This window comes from Argentina anserina, chromosome 4 (assembly GCF_933775445.1).
Source record: "Argentina anserina chromosome 4, drPotAnse1.1, whole genome shotgun sequence".
NCBI classification, from domain to species: Eukaryota; Viridiplantae; Streptophyta; class Magnoliopsida; order Rosales; family Rosaceae; genus Argentina; species Argentina anserina.
This window is the reverse complement of record NC_065875.1, coordinates 12,272,062-12,291,962: the sequence shown is the minus strand read 5'-3', so window position 1 is coordinate 12,291,962 and position 19,901 is coordinate 12,272,062. Positions and strand designations below refer to the sequence as shown.

At 35.6% G+C, this 19,901-nt stretch overlaps 1 non-coding gene and 1 pseudogene across 1 annotated transcript; one reads left to right on the top strand and one right to left on the bottom strand.

Annotated features, from left to right (window-relative positions):
- Nucleotides 1-9,199: 9,199 nt before the first annotated feature.
- Nucleotides 9,200-12,628, bottom strand: LOC126792194 (uncharacterized; annotated as a pseudogene).
- Nucleotides 12,629-13,991: 1,363 nt separating this feature from the next.
- LOC126793010 (small nucleolar RNA R71) lies at nucleotides 13,992-14,098 on the top strand. Its single transcript, XR_007671997.1, has one exon. It is a non-coding gene; the product is annotated as a small nucleolar RNA R71 (small nucleolar RNA).
- Nucleotides 14,099-19,901: the final 5,803 nt, after the last annotated feature.

Genomic DNA, 19,901 nt, shown 5'->3' with positions numbered 1-19,901 from the left:
AACTCCTTGTGAACCACTTGTTCCAGAGCCACCATTTCCTCCATAATGAGGGACTCCACCAAATGCAGCTGTTCCTCCATGGTGATCACCATATCCACCGAAGTTACCAGAGTCGAAAGTTCCATGTGAACCACCTTGAAATTGGACATTGTTACTGAAATTACAAAAGCCATATGTTGAAGGTGGCTGTTGTAATTGCGACTAACGAGCTATTTTCTCCATTATTTCAGCTTTTTTCATTCGCAAGTACTCACGACCTTCTGGATCTCTAATCGAATCCAAGCTAGTAAGCATGATTTTTCTCCCTTCACATTCACGTTGCAAAGCTATTTTTTTAGATGCATATTCCTCGTGCTTGGCTGCAAATGCATTTCTCTCCAACAAGTTTTTTTCAAATAACTCCTTCAGCTCTTTATTGGATTCTTTAATTTGTTTAGCAAGCTTGGAATTTTCATTTTCTTCTTTCCTTTTCAGCTTTGCTTTCTTTACACCCATAGGCCGAGGAGCTAGACCACCAAATTCCTCATCATACAGCTCTTGTTCATCTTCATCTGCATTCAAATCGACATCAAATGACATGCTACTGACGATTGAGATGTTCAAGTGGATGATTCATTCTTTTCGCTTGAGTAGTCATTTCTCTGTCGTGTTTTGGTTGAACTTCTACCAGTATCAGTCCATTTTTTAGTTTCCTTAAGTATAGGCCTTACATGATCAAACTACAGTTTTTTCTTCGTATAGGTTGGATCATCTAGTAGATGTTGTTTTGCTTTGGAGATCTACAAATGTTGACAAAGAATAGATTATTAAGACAGATATTCCCCATATAACTTTGTCACTTAATTAATTTGAACAAATACTTACAATATCTTTCTCTGAAGCACCACTTGGATTTCGCTGTTCAATCTGCCGAATTGCACCACGAAACTTGCCTACATAATAGGTTAGACCTGAAAATCAACTTTGAAGAGATTTGGCGCTTCTCATCGAAGGATAAACCTTACCCTCATTCCACATAGTGCTTATCCTCTCCCATACTATATCCTTTTTCTGGTAACACCTGTAGTAGGATCTTGACAAACTGAAAGATATATATGACACAAAAGTTCATATTCTTCAATCGAAAAATTACGTCTTCGACCGGTAGAATTGATTTCAGTATCATTTTTTATTGAAACATTGGTTTGCCTAACATTTGCCATTGAGGAGTACAAAAAGATAATAGATAAGGTGATTTGTTGGTGTGAGTAACTAATACAACAAGATGATGTATATAAAGCATCATATGTATAAGGTAAGAATCTGTGAAAATATTTCAAAGGTTCAAGATTGTAGTAATATGAAATTCTACGGTTGGTGTAAGATGATATCTTCTTGAAAAACACAATCTACTTCGCGTCTTCTTTTTTGAAACATGTATTCAACTTTAGCATGCCTCACTGACATGCACAAGTTATCACGTAGGATATAGTGCCAATGTCATTATTGTACTGGTGCAAATAGACAAAAAAATGAATAGGTAGATTTGTTATTTTCATCTACTATTGTTACAAAAGACATCCATTATTCTCCAAAATAAGAAATACAATCGGGGGGACGTATAACCAATACCCCGAAGAAATTGCAAAAGAAATTAAACACAATAGCTTCAATGGAGAATAAACAATTAATCATCGTTCATCCATATATGCCATGTCGATTCCACAAATGCTCAATTAACGCATTCCGAAGTCCAATATGAGTTGTCTTGTCTTTAATTTTTCTATGTCGAGCAAGAAAATTTTCAAACCGTGTAGACTCATTAGTTACCAACTCAACACGCAATGGAGGGGCCCGGTTAAATTCTCTAATCAGAGCACTTAGATCATGCTCATCTTCGATTATCATGTTATGCATTATGATGCATGTAGTCACTATATCATGTAAAACATGTTTATCCCAAAAACGTGCTGGTACCTTCACAATCGCCTAATGTGCTTGAAGAACTCCAAATGCTCGTTCAACGTCCTTCCGACATGACTCTTGTTTTTGGGCAAACAATACTTTTTTTGGACCTTGAGGATCATGTATAGTTTGCACCAATGTAAACCACTTCGGATATATGCCATTAGCCAAATAATAACCGGTGTCATACTCTTTATCTAGAATTGTATAGTTAACAGGAGGAAAATTACCTTTTGTAAGATTTGCAAAAAAGGTGAGATGCCTCAAGCACATTGATATCATTGTTGGACCATGGTAAACCAAACTGTGCATGCCAAATCCAAAGATCATAATCAACAACCACCTCGAGAATAATAGTTGGTGATCTGCTACGCCCTGAATACATCCCTGCCCAAGAGGTTGGACAATTTTTCCAATGCCAATGCATGCAATCCAAGTTCCCTAACATTCCTGGGAACCCACGTTCTTCACATATATACAAAAGCCTTGCAACATCCTCTGCATTAGGTGTTCTCAAATAGTGAGATCTGAAGACCTCTATAACAGCTCGACAAAACCTTTTCAAACATCGAATTGCAGTATACTCACCAATTTTTAAATACTCATCAAGAGAATCAGCTGGTACACCATATTCAAGCATTCAAAAAGCAGTTGTAACTTTTTGCAGGGTGGATAATCCGAGCTTACCAAGACCATCACGGCATTGCATAAAGAAAATATTGTAGTTTTTTACGGCATCTGCAATCCGATGAAACAAGTTTATGCGCATTCGAAATCTTCTGCGAAATTTAGCTTCAGGATAACGCGGCACCTCAGCAAAGTAATCTATGTAAAGATTGTATCCAGCTTCTTCTCGAGTCCGATTGATAACGATATGGCCAGGAACCGCTCCTATGTATCTTCATTCAACCTCGTCACCCTCCTCCAACTCTGCTAAGAGTTTATTATTATTTACATAAGTGTGAAACAATAAATCTTGCTCTTGATCAAATGAAGCCATGATTCGATAAAAGTAATCATCGGTTTCATTTGAAGAATAGGAGGAGGATATATCAAAATTACTCATGACATGGATATGTGTTAAAATATAGAATTGCTCAAGATATAATTGAAATGTGATGAATATGTGTTTATATAGAATTTTCAAAAATGTCCGTTAACTACCCGTTGTAGATGTTGACAAAAAAAAAAGAGTAGCCATTTTTTTCAATCAGGATTCAAATAATAGCCGTTGTCATACAAAAACCCTATATATACCTTACCATTTATACCTTATAGTGGGAAATTAAAAACAAAAAGTAAAAAAGATGTCAAGGAATATGCTAAAGTGGTAAGCCTTATATCACTTATACCTTACTAATTTTGCCTTATGGTGGCAGATGCTCTAAGGCAGGTACACTGAGTTTGTATATATATGCTGAAATTTTTTGTTAAAAGAAGTTATTTCTTCTTAGAAATTTTTTATAAACACTCCTTAAAACTCAGAATACACACTCATTTCTTAATACAGTACAATTTTAATTTCTCATTCTAAGATATTACTAAAGACACAACTCAAAATACCCAAAATATCTCTATCATAATTTATTTAAATATGTGACTATATCTTAAATGTTCATATTGATTTCTTTTATTGTTCTCAGAAAATTCTTGAAATTTATTTATGTTCTTTAAATCTTTAAATATGAAATAATAATTAAGAAAAATGAAGAACACACACTTCATGACACGACCCACCCCAAATATTACCTAAATATCTGGAATAAGTCGTGCGGACACCACTATTCAAAGGAGTATACCAAAAATTTCAGTATAGTCTCCCCTGAAAGTAGCAAACCCAACTTGCACAAAACGATACTCCCAATATCTCAAATCCAACCTCAACACCTGGAGTCACCATGCTCCCTAAAATTTCCAAACTCCACAACCACACCCCATAAATATAATTCAAAATACAACACAAGGTACATTATAGAATATGCAATATTCGGTACTTAATATCATTGAACCCATGTAGCTTGTAGCTCGTTACCACAACCGCCCAACCCACTAAGAAGACAGGGTCAATAACAGTCACATAACACACAACATGATTGCACAAGAAAAATTAAACAACGTTCTCTAAAAATCGAACCGCGTGGATTTATATTTAAAACAAAGTCCACTCAGAAAGCAAATACGAGACCACACAACACTCGACGAGTCATTAGTCCGCTCTCTTACTAAATCTTTATCTGGAGTCCACTAGTATATCTCTTCTCTTCTAGCGGTTCATCCACACTCTTCCAGTTCTATAATCTGCCAATTCATCCACTCTCTTCTGATTCTGTAATCTAAATAGACCACTACTTCATCCCCTCTCTCCTAGTGTCTCAACATCCTGTCGGTTCATCCCTCTCTTCCGGTTCCATACACTCACCTCAAAGTATCTGACACAAGCCTCATAACATAACCTCGAGTCTCACTCGTAAAAAAATATACAACCACCATTCCAGACATAATATCAAACAATCACAAAAGTAGTTCAACTGAATAATAAATAGAAACCATTATAGGTAATCAAGGAAATAATAACATCATTAATGCCGCAACCATTTAAAATAAATATTCATGCATGCAATACTTTCAAATAAATGTTCACTCACTCGCCCAAAAACATTCTAACTCCACCCATGACTTCCGTACACTTCACAAAATAATCTAGAATTTACGAGTCAATAACTCGACTCTTTAATTAATTAATTTAGGAAAATAATCTCATAAACCACTCCAAAACTCTTCTAAAAATTCCACAATAATTCTTACACCATCCTCAACCATCAAAAAATTCAAAACACCATTGAAATCATCTCCGGCACTGCGGCAGTCGCCCCTGGGGCCACCAGAAGTGGCGATCGGCCGCCCATATTTCGACCACCACCAATGACCACCAAATTTCACCACCACAATCTAAATGACATTTCTAACAACGTTCTAGTTCACAACAAAATCCAAATCTAAACCTAAACACTCCAATTTAGAAGAACATAAAATAGGCACTATTCACATACCCTAGAAATTGTAATTCTTGATTCGAGTACTTACATTACAATTCGGCTCAATTACTTTTGTGGGAATGTTGTTGGAAGTGAGGCAAGCAAAACCCCTTAAGAATCCTGAGCTGTGGCAGCCAGAGGAGAAAGTTCCAACTAAAAGGAGATTCGGCTGCAACGAGGCTTCCCGAGCTTCCTACGGCCAAACGGCGGCAATTCACGGCGTGGCACCACTCCAGACTTGAAGAGGAGTAAGCAAGCTTTCAAACGCGACTTGTGGCGCGCCGATCGGAAGCCGGGAGGCGGAGAACGAGTAACGGCAATTTTTCTGGGTTGTTCAGGTGAACAGTGCCACCAGATTTTGAATTTTTAAATTTTCTGATTTTTCTCCCTTTAAATCTCCTATTTATACTATTTTCCAAAAATGCCCAAATATACATTTTGATTCGTAATGTTTTCATATGAACTTCGATTTGGGCATGTTGCGTTTCTACGAACTCGTATCAACGAATTCTACAACTGTCGTCAATGAAATTTTCACCAATACCGCACAGATTTAAAAGTTAACCTTTGAGCTCACTAATCGCCTGATTTATCGTCTTCTAAGTGGTAAAACAAATTCGAACGACGGTAACACCCATCACATGGGTAGAAGGTAATTGACATATAGGGTTTGGTTCGGGATGTGACACCTCAAGTGTAGTGTTCATATAAAGAGGACCCAAGGAACTCATTTCATAAAAACTGAATCTCTTAACATGAAGAAGTAATTCATTTTATGGAAATAAATAGATGAATCGACTAATTAATCAAAATTTTCATACCTAAATTTCTATTATAATATGAGTCATCTTAAATTCTCTTGCAATTTCACATTAATTAGTTTCCAAATTGATTTTGAATTTTGAATTTAATTTATTTTATATTTTCCTAATTTGTAATATATGATTGTTTTTGTCTTTTTACATAACTACAAAATATCATTTTAATTCTAAGATATGAAAGATGTGTATTAAGAAGTTTGTGATGTATATATAAAATTTCTCTTCTTCTTATTAAAAAAATATTTTTGGGGAGTTCTATTTGCACCTCTTAAATTACTGTTTGTGCCTCCCGTTTTAAACTTTTGCACCAAACCTTATGTATTACCCTTAGTCTTTTACACACATCTCCCACTTATTATGTCCATCACGGTATAGCGAACCCAGACTTGTTTTTCTACGTCAAACTCTCAATAATTCACATTCCTTCCGTTGAATACACCAAGTTTGTTACTTCAACAAACGAGTTTTTTGAATGCTTGAATGGAGAAGAATCCTTTTTATATACAACAGTCGATCATATGGGAAAACGATTTTGTTAGATCACTGTGTTCCAAAGGTTGAAGGCTCTTCTTCGCTTCATAATTATGAACACCAAAGAATCACCTATATAAAAACTTATTGAAACTACAAAAGCTCAAAGTGTTTGCTAAGCATCAGATGTGAAACAAGCTCATTTGAATGACAAGAGATCAAAGGATTTCATATTAATATGATACAAAACCAAGCATGTATTAATAAAAGTGACTTCTGAACTACCAAAAATGCATGACATTAGAAGTGAAAGGAACAAAGATTTTATTAAAGCATATTGAAGCAAGAATCATAGGCATGTAATATGTGATTATGGAAATCAATATATAATTGAATAAAACTTATTTCATAATATGGTTTCATCCTTAACCTTAGTTATGGAATTTAGCAATACATAATACAAACTAAAAACATGTTCAAAACTATAAAATGCAACATAGGAAAATAGCTAAGGAAATGGAAGAACAAAGAGCAACAATGTGTCTCTTAAATTCTCCTCACTCACTACTTCTTATTCTCATGAAACAACGTCTATTTATAGGGAAACAAAGATCTTCACTTTAGCTCTATCTACATGTGAATATGACTTTCCCTCTTTCAAAATTCTCAAGCTTGATGGCAATAAGTCTTCACTCTAGCTCCATCTCCATGTGAATGTGATTTTCCCTCGTTCAAATTTCTCAAGCTTGATGGCAATAAGTATTCACTCATAAATGCTTTCATACATCACTTATCTCTTCATCAAATTCCATTTCCCCTCTCTCAATTTCAATGTGGAAAAGATGAATGCTAAGAACACAATCTTTGAAAGAGTGAAAAGTTAAATCTTTCTTTCAAGCAAACTTGTTTCTAGCCACCTTATTTCAAGGGAGATTGTCTCATGCATCCTTCATGCTCTAGCTAGCTTCCATTTTTATATATGTATCTATGATTCAAACAAGCAAAAGTAAATTCAACAATTGATGGCTAAAGTAATATATTCAATACAACACACTTAATGCAATGAGAATGCATTCCATCAATTGTAGGCTACACATGTTATGGGAACAAGAAGAATGTGGTGAACTTATTTGCTTATTAAAATGGAAAAACATTCATGTTAAATCAATGACTCAATTTACCATATGTAAGACAAGTAATTATAAGGACACAATATCAAACTAAATGACTCAAAGTAATAAAAATAAGTCACTAACAAATATAAATAAGGGAGAATAATATGATATATAATGTATTCATCAAAGACCACCGAACCTATATTTTGCTAGTCCTCGAGCAAAACAAAGAAACAGAACACAACTAGCAACGTATTCACTAATCTACATAATATATTAAGATAGAGGTTAGGATCTATTCAGAATGTTTCTTAACTCAGGGTTTGTATCAATGAAGCCAACACAAATACAACCTTTCATCTCACAGTTAAACTCAAGTCAAATTTTCTTTTAAAAATTTGCTTCAACTTCAAATCTCACAAAATGATATTCACTCAAAATTGAAACGCTCAAAGATATGGGTATGTATTTCACTCAGTTCATATATGAGTAGAATAATTGTAAAGGAATGCAAACGTCTCACATATGTCCATCAAGAAGAAATTGTTCTTTATGAAAAATATGTAAAATTGATCTCATAAAAGGATATCAGTTACCATTGAGACTGTCGAATCCCATACACCAAAGTTCCTTAATGTACTTTCCACATTCTGACCACATGTCTCCCAAGATCACAAGGACATTATTTAAAGTTGTAATATAAGGCTAAGATTATGGCTAACAAAGAAAGGGAAGGGGTTTCAAAAAGAGAACTATGCAGAGGTCTTCACACATGAACAAGGCACTAACTTTTATTTCCCAAACTTTCTATAAATAAAATAGATACTTTTTTTTCTATTTTACTTTTTCATATGGTTTAATAGAATACGAAAAAAAAAATTCTCTGTTTTTTTCAGCTAATTGGAATACAAAAAATGCCACAAAACTATCTCAACTTTGTCACAAGTTCTCAGAAAACATGGTGATGAATGTTTATTTATTAGTAGATGGTACTCCTCAATTGGGGTAGGGAATGGTAAATGTGGTAAACAAAGAAAATGCTATATTTAAGCTCAATGGGCTTTCTAGCGGTATTAATATTGAATGGGATGGCTAGAACGGCTCAGGCATATGTAACAAACATGGCCTTGATCATCTCTCTGGATTCATGTGTTTATTAAGTCTCTAAAAAGAACTCAGGAGTAGTGACCCACAATAGATATTTTTCTCAGCAACGGATCAAATAAAATGAATAATGAAATCATCAACAAAAATATGCACAAGAAAGGATCAGAATAGTGTATAACTCTTAGAAAAATGGGGCAAGCTCAAATCTTACACGGGTTATAAGTCTCCATTGATATTCATCTAGATTTTTAACTCAAAATCTCACTCATCAACGTCAAGCTGTACCATGTGTCTCATATCAAAATATATCCCGAGTGCAAGAACTTACCAAATTGATTCTAATATTCAATAATTAACATACTATTTTATAACACACAACGAAGAACATACACTAATAATTTTTTTTAAATTTCAAAGAAAGACAACCAAACTCTCAAAATCGTACCGCCAAACCTAAATCTAACATTGTCCTTAATGTTATACAAGTAAAGCATAACAACATTAAATAAAATAGTGGAAGGTTAAGAAAGATAGTACCTTATTGACGCTTTTCCAATTTCTCTTTAAATGAACAACAATGAAACATAATTGATCATTTGTTAATTTACAGTTCGATAGAAATTACGAAAAACACACATGACTAACAAAAGACATTGACAAAAACAAAACAAAACTATAACTATAAGAACACAAATCACCAGAATTATCAATCCTGATAGACATGATCAGTGAGGAGCACCTCTTCAATATCAGGAGTTTTCAACTCCATAAATGGTTTCAACCTTTGACCATGAACTTTGAACACATCACCATTTTTTGGAATTTCAAATTCAATAGCTCCATCAGGATAAACAATACGAACAAGATTTCAACTTACAGGGAACATATGCAAACGAGAGTTATACAAGAGGACTTTCTGACCAAGTGTAAATGTTTTCTTTAAAATGTTCTGGTCATGAAAGACCTTCATTCGATCATTGTACAATTTTGCAGAGTCGTAAGCATCATTCCGAATTTCTTCCAATTCATTAAGTTGGAGCTTCCTATGAGATCCCACTTCATTGAGAGAAAAGTTCAAGCGCTTAATGGCCCAATAAGCTCTATGTTCTAACTCAACAGGGAAAGGACATGCCTTACCATACCCAAGTCAAAAAGGTGACATTCATATAGGGTTTTGGAAGCAGTACGGTATGCCCACAATGCATCAGTGAGTTTCATAGACTAATCTTTCCTAGTGGGGTTAATTGTCTTCTCAAGAATGTGCTTAAGTTCCCTATAGAGACTTCAACTTGACCGCTTGTCTGTGGGTGATATGGGGTTGCAACTCTATGTGTAATACCATATTGTTTCATCAAGTTCTCAAATGGCCTATTACAAAAGTGTTTTCCTCCATCACTAATGATCGCACGAGGGGTACCAAAATGAGAAAATATATTCTCTTTCAAAAATCCTATCACAACCTTGTGATCATTTGTTTTGCATGCTAAAGCTTCTACCCACTAAGACACATAATCGACCAAAACAAGGATGTATAAGTTACCAAAAGATTTAGGAAGTGGTGTCATAAAATCAATACCCCAAACATCAAAGAGTTCAACAATAAGGATTGGGTTTAAGGGCATCATGTTTCTCCTAGAAAGGCTTCCTAACTTTTGACAACGGTCACATGCTTTGCAATACTCATATGTATCGTGGAAAATGGATGGTCAGTAGAATCCACATTGTAGGATTTTGGCAGCAGTCTTTTTGGAACTAAAATGACCACCACATGCATGATCATGACAAAAGGAGAGGATGTTGGTTTCTTCATTTTCAGGGACACATCTCCTAATTATTTGATCGGGACAATACTTAAACAAGTAAGGGTCATCCCAAAAGAAGTCTTTTACCAAGGCTAAGAACTTTGATTTATCTTGCTTACTCCGATGAGATGGCATCTCACCAGTTACAAGATAATTGACAATATCGGCATACCATGGCAAATGAGAAACATGCATAAGTTGCTCAACAGGAAAAGACTCACTGATTGGGGAAGAATCTTCACTAGACTCGACAATCAATCTAGACAAATGGTCAGCTACAACATTCTCATAACCCTTTTTATCTTTGATCTCAATGTCAAACTCTTGTAGCAACAGAATCCATCGGATTAGACAAGGTTTTGCATCCTTTTTAGACAAAAGAAACTTCAATGCAGCATGATCCGAAAAAAATGACTTTAGATCCCAAGAGATAAGACCTAACCTTGTCTAGCGCAAAACAACCGCCAATATATCTTTTTCAGTGGTGGAGTAATTGAGTTGTGTATCAGTGAGAGTCTTACTAGAGTAGTATGTGACATGGGGAAGTTTATTGATTCGCTATCCTAAGACAACACCTATGGCATAATCAGATGCATCACACATGATGGGACACTCTAATCGGGAGGTCGAATGATGGGGATATAAGTCAAAAGTGACTTGAGTTTTTCAAAAGCATGTAGGCATTCATCAGTGAAGACAAATGGAGCGTCTTTGGCAAGCAAATTGCACAAAGAACAAGAAGTTTTACTGAAGTCTTTGATGAACCTACGGTAAAATCCAGCATGGCCTAGGAATGAACGAATCTCCTTAACGGTCCTAATGGTGGAAGATTAAAAAATCAAATCGACCTTGGCCTTGTCAACCTCTATGCCATTGGAAGAAATTACATGGCCTAAGACAATACCCTTTTTGACCATAAAATGACATTTTTTCCAGTTCAAAACAAGATTTTTCTCTTTACAACGAGCAAAGACAAGGGAAAGATGGTGCAAACACTCATCAAATGAAGAGCCGAAGACTGAGAAAACATCCATGAATATCTCAAGGAAACGCTCTACCATATCAGAAAACATAGAGATACAACACTGAAAAGTAGCTGGTGCATTGCCGAACCCAGATGGCATGCGACGGTAGGCAAAAGTTCCAAAAGGACAAGTAAAAGTGGTTTTCTCTTGATCCTCTGGTGCAATGGGAATTTGGTTATAATCGGAATAACCATCCAAGAAATAGTAGTATACATGACTGGCTAACCTTTCCAACATTTGATCAATGAAAGGAAGAGGAAAATGATATTTCCTCGTCATGTCATTTAACTTACGGTAGTCAATGCACACGCGCCAACCAGTTTGGATTCTTGTGGGAACTAACTCATTATCATCATTTTTAACAACAGTGATACCTGACTTTTTCGGGACAACTTGAACATGACTCACCCACTCACTATTAGAAATTGGATAAATGACACCAACATCTAAAAGTTTCAACACTTAAGCTCTAACTACTTCTTTTATGGTAGGATTCAGACGTCTTTGTGATTCACGAGAAGGCTTAGCATTTTCATTAAGGTGAATCCTATGCATGAAGACAGAAGGAGAAATACCTTTAGTGTCAGCTATTGACCATCCTATGGCTTCCTTATGCTCCTTAAGAATTGTCAACAATTTTTCTTCTTGAGTATTACTCAAATCATAAGCAATGATGACACGCAATGACTCAGATGGACCTAAAAATGCATACTTGAGAGTATCAGGCAGTTGTTTCAAGTCTAACTTTGGAGGCTTGACAAGGGAAGGGATATGAGGGGACAAAGACAAAGGAAGTGGCTCTACCTTCGATTTCCATATAGCAGTATCTATGAGTGGGACATAATCTAACAAAGCATTGACCTCTTCAATAGATTTGTCAAAATCAATATCAGTACCAAAATGAGCTAGACATGCCTCTAAAGGGTCCATAATGCTAGATTGGTGGAATGTATCTGACACTAAGTTGTCAATCAAATTGACCTCACCAACGTCGTCATTCTCAACTGGCTGCTTGCTGATACTGAAAATGTTGAGATCTAGAGTCATGTTACCAAAGGAAATTGTCATCATACCATTCCGACAACTAATATTGGCATACACAAATAGCTAGAAATGGACGACCTAGAATGACAGGAATTTCATCACTTAGGTTGAGACTGGCTGGGTATCTAAGATTATGAAGTCGACATGAAAGTAAAATTTGTCAACTTGAACGAGGACATCTTTAACAATACCTCTAGGATATTTCACCGACAGATCTGCCAATTGTAGAATCACAGGAGTCGGTTTCATTTCCCTTAAACCCATTTGCGCATATACAAAATATAGCAATAGATTCACTCGCCCTTAAATCTAGCAAAGCTCTCTTGAAATGGTTCTCTCCTATGGTACATGAAATGCTAGGATTACCAGGGTCCTTGTACTTGACAGGAGATTTTCGCTGAATGATTGAACTGATTTGTTATGTTAGAAAGCTTTCGTTGGAACATTGGTCTTTCGCTTAAGGGTAAAAAGGTCTTTCAGAAACTTGGCATATGAGGGTACATGTTGAATGACATCTAAGTATGTGATATTTATATTGACTCTCTTAAACACCTCTAAGATCTCGTGAAATTGGGCACCTTTCTTGGGATTCATTAGTCTATAAGGAAATGGAGCTTTCATGACAAAACTCCTAACAGCTGATCAACTATAGGATGAGTTTGGATTTTGGGGGCACCTGATGATTGGGTGTCAGGAGAGATTGGTGTCTCTCCATCTTTGGATTTTTCTTGGGTAGCTTCATCATCTGGGTTAGGCAACTGAACCTTGTTATCAACTTGTTTGCCTGACCTAAGACTGGAGATAGATTAGACTTGTTCATGAGAGTTCAAAGAACATAAAGGATTACTAATATGAAATTGCCTTTTTGGGTTGGGCAATGGTTGACTTGGAAATTTTCATTTATCTCTCTACCCAACAACAGTTGCTAACTGGTCTATTTGTTGTTCTAACTTTGAAATGACTTGATCAGTGACTTGCATGAACTTTTGAAGGGAATCCTCCAAATATGATTGTTGTGGCTGTGGTGCCACAAATTGTGGATTGGATTGAGGAGCTTAATGATATGGCTGATTAGGAGAGCGAAATTGATTATTCTGTGAATTTTGGTTCGCACCAAACACTTGAGGTTGGTTATTTCTCCAAGATAAATTGGGGTGGTTCTGCCAATTTAGATTGTGGGTCTCAGAAAATGCAGTACCGAATGGTTTCCTAAAATTGTTCAGGGCATTGGCTTGCTCAGTGTGACTGTCAAAGTAGCCGCACATGGATGGACAAATTTGAGCATAATGCATTGGGCTTTCACAAAAAGAACAGACCTCGGACTGGACTTGGTTAACTGAACTCATGGTTTTACTTAAAGCTAATGGCTCAACCTTTCTTGACAAACTCTCGATTTTTAGTTCTAAATCATAATCACTTCTGACCTCATACAAACCACCTCTCTTGGGTTCCTATGCCTACCATATTGCTTACAAAAATCCCACTGTTGAGAATTTTCAGACAAGTTCTCTAGAAATTCATAGGCATCATCATCTCTAAAAAATGCTCCTCCTTTCATCGACTCTATCATATGCTGTTCGACTTTGTCAAACCGTTATAGAAATATTGTACTAGTCTCCATGTTTCAAAACCATGGTGGGGACACTTCAGAATCAAATCCTTGAATCTTTCCCAAGATTCATAGAACTGTTCATCATCTTTTTGCCTAAAGTCGGAAATGTTTCTCCTAAGGGAATTGGTTCTGGACATGGGAAAAAATTTATACAAAAATTTTCTGACTAATTCATCCCAAGAAGCGATGGAACCTGGTGGTTGGGAATTCAGCCAACCTTTCACCTTATCTTTTAAGGAAAAGGGAAACAGACGCAAGCAGACAAACTCATCTGAAAAGTTCTGGAACTTGAAGGTGGAACAAATGTCTAGAAATTCTTTAACATGCATGTACAGGTCCTCACGATCTAATCCATGAAAATTGGGCAACAGTTGAAGAATTTGAGGCTTCAACTCGAAATGAGCTGCAATAGTGTTAGGCAATACAATGCATGATGGGGAATATGTGGTGAAGGGAGCAAAATACTCCCTTAGAGTTTTGGGTTCTAAATTTTCTCCCATTGTAATGATACGATCAACTACCTTAGTTTCTTTCCTAACAGTTCTCTCGATCTCAGAGTCGTAGGGTAACAACTCTAAACTAAGTGAACAACGACCAAACATAAAACTATAACACTAATTTTTTTCTTTCATTTTTAAATTTTCTTGAAATTTTTTTTCACTAAAATCTACCTAAATGTTACTCAATGTGTCTTAAAATGTACTCACAAGCGCATGTATTTATTGTAGCACAGAGATGCAAGAGCGAGGTCGAACCCACACGGAATGTATGATATTAGGAAAAGCTAATCAAATATAAATTAATTTAACACTATCCTAGTTGAATGAAATTTGGTTATGAAGTAGTTAAAATAAAGACAAAATAAAGAGATAAGGATTACTTTGATGACGAAATAACTAAGGTATCAGATTCCATCACATTAATCAATAAGTCTCGATATATTATCTACTAATTCCCAATTAGGAATAGCAATCTAGAAATCAATCTACTGTTTTCTCAAGATTTGTCAATGAAGCACACATGAATAAATTCTAATGTAGACTCTTATTCGCTTCTTAATTATGAACACCAAAGCATCACCTATATACAAACTTATTGAAACTACAAAAGATCAAAGTGTTTGCTAAGCATCAGATGTGAAACAAGCTCATTTGAATGATAAGAGATCAAAAGATTTCATATTAATATGATATAAAACCAAGCATGGATGAATAAAAATGACTTCCGAACTACCAAAAATGCATGACATTAGAGGTGAAAGGAACATAGATTTTATTAATGCATATTGAAGCAAGAATCATAGGCATGGAATATGTGATTATGAGAATCAATATATAATTGAATAAAACTTATTTCATAATATGGTTTCCTCCTTAACTTTATTTAAGGAAATTTAGCAATACATAATACAAACTAAAAAAATGCTCAAAACTATAAAATGCATCATAGGAAAATAGCTAAGGAAATGGAAGAATAAAGAGCAACAATGTGTCTCTTAAATTCTCCTCACTCCCTACTTTTTATTCTTATGAACCAACATCTATTTATAGGGAAACAAAGATCTTTACTCTAGCTCCATCTCCATGTGAATATGACTTTCCCTCTTTCAAAATTCTCATGTTTGATGGCAATAAGTCTTCACTCTAGCTCCATCTCCATGTGAATGTGATTTTCCCTCTTTCAAATTTCTCAAGCTTGATGGCAATAAGTCTTCACTCATAAATGTTTTCATACATCACTCATCTCTTCATCAAATTATATTTGCTCTCTCTCTCTCTCTCTCTCAATTTCCATGTGGAAAAGATGAATGCTAAGAACACAATTTTTGAAAGAGTGAAAAGTTAAATCCTTCTTTCAAGCCAACTTGTTTCTAGCCACCTTATTTCATAGGAGATTGTCTCATGCATCCTTTATGCTCTAGTTAGTTTCAAATTTTATGTATGTATCTATGATTCAAACAAGCAAAAGTAAATTCAACAATTGATGGCTAAAGTAATATATTCAATACAACACACTTAATGCAATGAGAATGCATTCCATCAATTGTAGGCTACACATGTTATGGGAACAAGAAGAATGTGGTTAACTTATTTGCTTATTAAAATGGAAAAACATTCATGTTAAATCAATGACTCAATTTACTATATGAAAATAGATAAATTGCTTCAATATCTTTAACATTTTATTAATGTAAGACAAATACTTATAAACACACAATACCAAACTAAATGACTCAAACTAATAAAAATAAGTCACTAACAGATATTAATAAGAGAGAATAATAAAATATATAATGCACTCATCAAGAAGAATAATATACAAGTATTCAACCATATTTTTCTACTTGGTATGAGAAGTCTGCTCTTCCTCTGTGGTAGCTACGTTTTCTTTTGGTAGGTTCTTACACGGTTTCCTGGTGCAATCCCACCAATCGGGGTATCCAATGACTTCATAGCATCTATTCTTATTGTGACCCAATTCACCACAAAACGGACACCTTATGTTGCTAAAAGAATTCGGCTTCGTCGGAAAGTGGCAAGCTGGGGGGTTGGTGAAGGAGGAGAACCCTGCTTGCGTTGGCAGCCATAACAGATGACTCAGCATCATGTCTCACTACTTCGGATGGAGAGTTTTGGTTGCGTTGAACAACTAGAACAGATGAATCAGAATCATATCCCATTACTTGCCTCTCAGAATGCACTCTTCGAACATAAGCATAACTTTGCTCCAAGTTAAATTTTGTATCTTTGCGAAGAATCTCTCCACGAACTTGATCATACTCTGAGCCAAGCCCACTCAAGAACATGTGAACTCACATACGCACCATGTTAGAAGCTTCTTGGACAACAACTGTCACAACCCCAAAATTTGAATGAAAAGAATTCGAACTTGAAGCCATGAAAAACTCTAAAATAATCTCAAATATATTGAAATCATCTTACATCAGCAGTGTATTGAAACTGAGTTCATTAATACATCACCAATTTATATACACAAGTATCAAAACAATTAGAAAATGTAATATTCACTCGATCCATATAAAAAAACAAACGAGGGGATCACTAAGAAAATCCTACGTGTAAGCTCTCCGAGCCTGCTAATCCCCACCTGCAGAACTATCCTCTACACCATTGATTTGGTGCACCGGGATTGTAAACACAAACCCAGTAAGTTTTACAGCCCGTATGAGTAAACCAATATTTAAACATACATCACAAAACAAGGGAAATGTAACAATTAACATTTTTAAAACATGTGTACTCATGAGACCCGGGTAGCCCATATGGTTACCCCTCATGTCATACAACGGTAGACAGACTAGAGCTCTAACTGATCATAACAACACCCGGCCAAGGCTTGGTTCTCGATTTAAATGCCATCACCAAGTCCGAAGACCAAAAAACGTTTTAACAAAACTCAATGTTAAAACCACGTATAATATAACAATCCACACATGTTTATATACTAAAACCAAGCGACTCTTACACAACAACTTATAAAAAGTCACACCAATAATCCATTATACCAGAAGGTACATTTTTTTTTCCATTTTGGCCCCATCCGCCACAATAATCCTTCAATTTACCGGAAGGTACATTTTCCTTCCTTTTGGTCTCATCCGCCACAATTAATCGAAAACAATAAAAATTGCATAATTTAAATAAAAACCGTAACGTATATAATATAGCAAACCATATATATTGATAGGAGCACAAAGTGTGACGTTCTTAATGTGATTATGCCCTATTCTTACTCTTTGTTACCTCTTATTTAGTATGTTTTAATTTCTTTTGTATGAATAAGTGTCTAGGTAGAGCTTATATCAATTATGAGTGAATTGATGATGAAATCATGCTAAGTGTTAAGAATCCTTGTTGAGATATGATTCCTTGTTCGAGTAGGATTCATCCTTTCGTATTTATTTATTTCTAACGTACTTATTCTTATTAGGAAATACAAATCCATGTTGGAGAAGGAAAGCGATCCTAGTTCCACAAGAAAAAAGGGGAAGAAGATTTGCACTTAAAGGAAGAAGTCTTAATTGTTGCATATCTTCTTCCTACAAAGGCTTCAACAATTAAGACTTTTGCTGCCTCCCTAATTCAAAGGAAGAAATTTGTGCAAAAGAAATCAGCATTAAAGGAGGAAGAAGATATGCAATTAATGCAAAAGATATGCAATCCTTATAGAAATCAGAATTCTGACAGTGCAGATCATCCAACTTTGACGGGCTCCCCTGGACATTCTAGTTGAAATTGCCAGTTGGAATCATCTCAATAACTATTTTCTAGAGAAAGTTATGGCCACAACAAGGGACAAAGGTCAGATTTGCCGAATCTAGGAAACCTCAACCAATTTGGTTTCAACTTTGTGGACTTTGTGGCCATCCTCCCTTGGGTTTCTTCCTCTATATATAGCACCTCATTTCCACATAAAATGATCATCAACCTTGTGCACATACTAGCCAAAGCTCTACCGAATTTCATACTCACCCATCCAAGAAATCCTAAAACCGATTCCACTATTCTCCACCAATCCTTAGCCTTCAAGCATGCTTGTGAAGAGGTTCCATCCCCTTGGAAAGCCACGGCTACACCTTGTGAGATCGCTTGATTGATAAAGTGTAACCATGATTCTCTCTATGTTTATTTCGGTTTTTGGTTTTTCTTGTTCTTGGTTGTGTATGTGTTTTGGTCATTGTAAACTTGTTTCGATTTTGTCTATGAGATAGTTACTTGTTTCAAATTATATAAAGTTTCGATTTTAGGTTTGTAGTTCTATGATTTTAGTTTATGCCGTGACATGTCTTTGTGTGATTTCGAGAGTATCTATGTGTTATGTATACGCTTGTAGCATGATATTTAGGTTGTTGGATTTATGACTTGTGCTATGAATATGTTTATCTTTTCTATGTGATTTTCGGAATTGCATGATTGTTGATTAAGTAGGTGACATGCTTAAGGAATTCAATATGTGTGGCTTTGAAGTTGCATGGTAGGATAAGTATGTTAGATTTCGATTAGAACCGCTTGGAATGAATCGAATATGTTAAATGTCTATGTGTTTAGGTTACTGCTTAGGACCCTAATTGCATGATCCAACCTTAGTTATTCATAATAGTGTCTCGGCAAGACTCTTAAAGGAGGACTAGAATCTGATTTTCGTTAGTTTTGTATGATTTGTTTTGGTAATGTATTTTGTGTTGGTTGGTTGATCACATGTATATATTAGTTTAGGTTTTATTTTTTGTTTTTATCTTTCAACCCGATCCTATATATCAAACTCTTTTAAACGCTTATGAATTAGTTGTTAAATGTTTGTGATTCTATACCCTGGTTGGATCCCCGGTTTGTGAACGATATCCTCTTGCTTTATACTATTAACGATGCTTACAGGTTTAATATTGATCTCGAGTAATCGAGCCGATCATATATGTATTGTATTTACTATTTTTGTACAGATACACAACTCACTATATTATATCGACGTTACAGTTCACTCATTTTAGAAATATCATTTCATTAAGTTAAATAAAAGTCACCACTAAGGGTAGACTTGTCATAATGAGATTTAGTCACCTTATTTCTTGCATGCAACTTCTACGACACTAAGTGAGATTCCCTCACTCGTTTCGTTGGTAACCTAGTGGCATAACAATGTGCTTAGAAAATGACCCGCATAAAACAGGAGAATAATAAGTACAGTACACGCCGCCCTCAGACAGCCGCGCGTGAACTCACTTGGAGTCATTAAAACCAACCAATTTTCTACCTACAACACTCCTAAGGTCTAATACCTACTCTCCGCCGCCACACCTCCTCCCACGCGCCGTCGTACGCGGCGGCACGGGCATCACACGCTCCTCCACCCAAAACTTCATCAAACCACAATTTTTCCAATAACAAAAACATAGATCACAAGGAG